We start from the raw sequence: 4,475 nt of genomic DNA, 5'->3' as shown, positions 1-4,475 counted from the left end.
CCCCCGCGGCCCGGGGCCCCTCCTCTGTGAAAAGGGGCAGCCGGCCGGGAACAGCGGCCGGTCGCCTTCACCACCCCCTTGGGTAACGCAGAGGGTAACGCCAGCCCAGCGCTTCTCCTGACCGCTGAACTTAACAGAGGGTCTCATGTTCGTTCACGTTCACATCAGAGCCAAGTCCGGTCCACGGCGATGCGGGAAGCTGGGGCGTCACCCCGAGCCCACGGATGTGCTGGTCTCGCAGGTCCACGGCGCCCAGCCTGCCCAGAGCACAGTGCTCGCTCGCCGAGTGCCTTTGGGTGCCTTGCAGCTAAACGCAGCAAACTGCCCTAAGGGAAAAGCAACCTCCGGTTTTTAAAACCCCGACCCGAAGCTGCAGACCACCTTCAGCAAGAGCTGTGCCGCCGACCTTCCTCAGCGGCGCCCTACCTACTCTTTGTCACCTCTTCGGCATCCCCGCGGCCTCAGCCCTCCCCCTGTCCCGGAGAATGCCAGACCCCAACCCACTTCAGGGGCGGGCAGGGCGGACAGCCCGGCAGCCACGCACCGTTGCCCGCCGCCCCCCTCCGGGGATGCTGCTCCCTGACGTCAGATGTTTGCTCTGTCTTTTGTTCAGTTAAAAATAGTTTCACGCAGCAGCTTACCTGCCTTGGGTGGCGGCTGCTCGTGGGCTGCGTCGGGGAAGCGTTGTCTGCCGAAATCAATAATTTCCTTCTCCCTCGCATCTGTGATCTCCGCACTTAAATTAATTATATCAGCATGCAGGAAACGGGCTCGCAGTATCCTAAAACCTGTATTTTGCTGCCTGAAACCCACGGAAGGGGAAAGTTTCTGTGTAATCTAGCTGTAACAGAGCTATGATATCAGCGCTAGGTTTTTCTTACTGCGACTCACTGAAGAATATGGTCTGTCAAATGTTATCCTTCCTCTCCCCGTCTATTTTCTATTTTTTCCTCTTTGCGTTTCATTCATGGCCATTACTGTGTTGTACTTGCAATTGCGTATTAGCCTAGTTAAGTGATTGCTTTATAGCAGATTACTCGCACCAGCAAACATTTCTTCTTCTTCTCCCGATTCTATGGAGTTATTAAAAAGTAATGAGTGCCAAGACAATTAAGGAATATTTCCTAATTAGAGGGAAAATGGAGCTGTCACAATTTTCCAGTGTTCTTGGGCCAGTTCATGTGTTCATATTGCACACAATTTCACATCGTACACATAGAGGTATGTAGTGTATGTGTGTGATACATGTGCACACACATACATACAGCCTTATAGCACAGCGACTTCCGTATTTCTTGCAGAGATTAAAGAATAACTTGAAATCGAAGACAAATGGATTGACAGGAAAAATTGTCGCCTTTTTCCACTTCGGTCTCTTCCCATATTATAATGAAATTCTGAGTCTAGCTAGGTGAGCAATTAACCAGCCAGCGCCCGGTGTCCTATAACCATCACCCTGCTGTCTAGTTTCTGGGGATGAAGTTTTTCAACAACTCGGTAGCCTCGTTTTATTGTGTTGTGTGCATGTGACACATAATCTCCTACACGTGCACATCTATCGGATCTATACAGTGTGCGTATAATTTTATAGTTTATCTTTGCCGAACTGCTCCTGAGTGACAGATCTCCCCGTCACAGAGAGCACCGTCCCCATTTCAATACTATTTCGTTCTCGGAAAGCGCATGGTAATTCTTTACAACGAAATTGCTTGCCCTCTGGTTCCTATATTTTTAATTTAGTAAAGGACTGATTAGCTGTGGCTTTAAAAGGGCCAGGTCTGCGCTGGCTCGCAGCGTCACCTCTCACCTCTCCGCAGCCCCGGGCTGAGGTCACTGCGGGGCCGCGATGGGGGAGCAGGCAGCGAGACTCCGCATCCCGCTCCCACCGCGCTACCTGCGCGCTCCGCGCAGCGCCCCGCTGCTGCGCCTGCCTCCGGGAGCGTGCGTATAATTTTATAGTTTATCTTTGCCGAACTGCTCCTGAGTGACAGATCTCCCCGTCACAGAGAGCACCGTCCCCATTTCAATACTATTTCGTTCTCGGAAAGCGCATGGTAATTCTTTACAACGAAATTGCTTGCCCTCTGGTTCCTATATTTTTAATTTAGTAAAGGACTGATTAGCTGTGGCTTTAAAAGGGCCAGGTCTGCGCTGGCTCGCAGCGTCACCTCTCACCTCTCCGCAGCCCCGGGCTGAGGTCACTGCGGGGCCGCGATGGGGGAGCAGGCAGCGAGACTCCGCATCCCGCTCCCACCGCGCTACCTGCGCGCTCCGCGCAGCGCCCCGCTGCTGCGCCTGCCTCCGGGAGCGAATTCCCCTTCCCCCCCGCTGGCAGGGGAAGAGCAGCCCGCCCGCCCCCGCCGCTGGAACACCGCTGCTGACATGGATCACCGCGGGAACAACAGGAAGATGCAGCTCTGCTAGGGGAAAATAATTGTTTGGTTTATTTTAATTCGCAGCACCCTAGTTTAGCGTCACCCTTCCTGTTGACTTCGAGGGAGGAGAGCAGGAGGACCAGCCGGGGTGCATCGTGCCGTTTAAGGGCTTCGTGTAAACTCTTACATTTTGAAAGAATAACTTCAAAAACCCGTGTTTGATTGCATTCAGACGTGTGTCCAGCTCACATCGATCTGTGGATTCACTGAAGGTGTACAGATCCGTTGATAGCGTTTCAGGTCGAGCGTCCTAATTCTCTCTGTTCTGCCAAATCCTAGAAGCAGTTTTAAAAGAAAAGAAAAATATTTTTCATCTGTAAAAACGCACTTCAAAGGGAGGTGACAGTCTAACAGGACAGACTGCAATAAAAAATCACAGGTCGCTTCTGAAAAGGTTTCACTCTGAGCAAATGTTTCGAGTATGTTTGATCGTCATAAAATTACACTACAGACTTTATTTTGAAGATTCCTGGAAAACACACAATACCTACGAAAACACGAGCAAGAAAGGGTAAAATGAATTTACTTTCAGATAGGAACAGTGAAAGGTGCAAGTAGGGTCTTAATAGATTTTTACTTGATCTTTAGCAAATGAGAGATGCAGATAAAGGCAAATACCGAATATTCAAGAAAATTCAATTAATTTTAAGATGTTACCTTTCCTTGAGTGTACCCGTGCGTTTAGAGAACTCGTGCGGAGCCATCGCTTTGTTTATTTTTCTAGTGTCTACCCAAATTCCAGCAATCCACAGAGCAGTAACAGCTTTTTCCATGTGTTTGTCATCGAGGTTGCAACAGGATTCGCCTCGATTGTTCTGCCTTTCTTGTGTTTTCTTTCTTCCCTTTTCTGTATTTCCCAGTTACATTCGCTTTGGTTGCAAAAATAAACAGAGGAGTTTTTAACAGCAATTTGAGATGATAATGGTTACTGATCCCATTCTTTCCATCATAATCTTCAAGTGGTTTAAGATTAATGGTAGGAGGTGTTTTAGTAAGCAGTGTGGGTTCTCTTCTCCAAAGACAATGCTATGATAATTTACTTAAGATGTTGACAAGACTGTCAGTAGGGCTAATTTTTATTTTTTTTTTTTATTGAGCTGCACTGTAGCATCTATAGTAAGCATTTCTTTTTGTTATTTAAGCACACTGTATTTTTTAATGTCTTCCTATAAATATTTTTATATTGTCTCTGCCTGATGGTTTTACAATTGAAATTATTCCCCTTGCCTTTGTTTCAGGAAAGGTATTTTCTGGTATTCCGGTTAATACTGTCTTCCACCATCCCCCATTACTTCACATGCACATTTTTCAAAACAAAATAAATGTGAGCAACAAATGCCTTGGTCCAGCAAGCCAGATCTTCTGCAAATGATTGTTTTGACTGGATTCTGTCTAGGCAGACCCCTGAACCAATGGGACTAGACGCAGGTTTGAGTGTTGGATTTATGTGATTTGGGGAATTTTTTTTCAAAGTGGGCAAAATAACCCTTTAAACTATAAACACGCAACTGTAATACCTCGGTGTACGAAGAGGCTGGGGTGCCTCTTTAAACGCGGGCGATTTATGATTTGCATTAGCGGTTCCCGAGCAGAGTTTTGCCTCCGCTGCCCACCCCCCGGCCCGGTCCCGATCGGGCTGGGCTCCCAGCGCCGCGCAGCGGGCTCGGGGCGGGGGGCTGAGCGGTGTGTGTGGGGCCAGGGCGGCAGAGGAGGGCGCGGAACATCCTGGGCTCTCTGAAGGGAAAAAAGTCTGTGGTGAAATCGCAGCAGATCGCTGGATGTTATCCCTCGGTTGTGTTTTCAGTAAACACAAAACCGTGGGCTCACCTATAAATTACCGGGGTCATGTGACACTCATTTGGCAGTGCTTTATTGCCCTTTTCGCCCCCCCCTCCCAGTGGCTTCGCTCCGCGCCTGCGGCCAGGCGCGCAGGGGGGCCGTGCAGGGCAGCCGGGGCGCAGGGAGCCAAGCTGGGGTGGCTGCCTGTCCCCCCGGTCTCCGCACTGCCAAGCGAGACGCAAAGTAAACGGCGGGGGGTAC

Source organism: Chaetura pelagica, unplaced genomic scaffold, assembly GCF_000747805.2.
Source record: "Chaetura pelagica isolate M959 unplaced genomic scaffold, ChaPel_1.0 scaffold70, whole genome shotgun sequence".
In the NCBI taxonomy this organism is placed as follows: Eukaryota; Metazoa; Chordata; class Aves; order Apodiformes; family Apodidae; genus Chaetura; species Chaetura pelagica.
The sequence above is the reverse complement of the archived record's forward strand: the minus strand, read 5'-3'. Positions refer to the sequence as shown.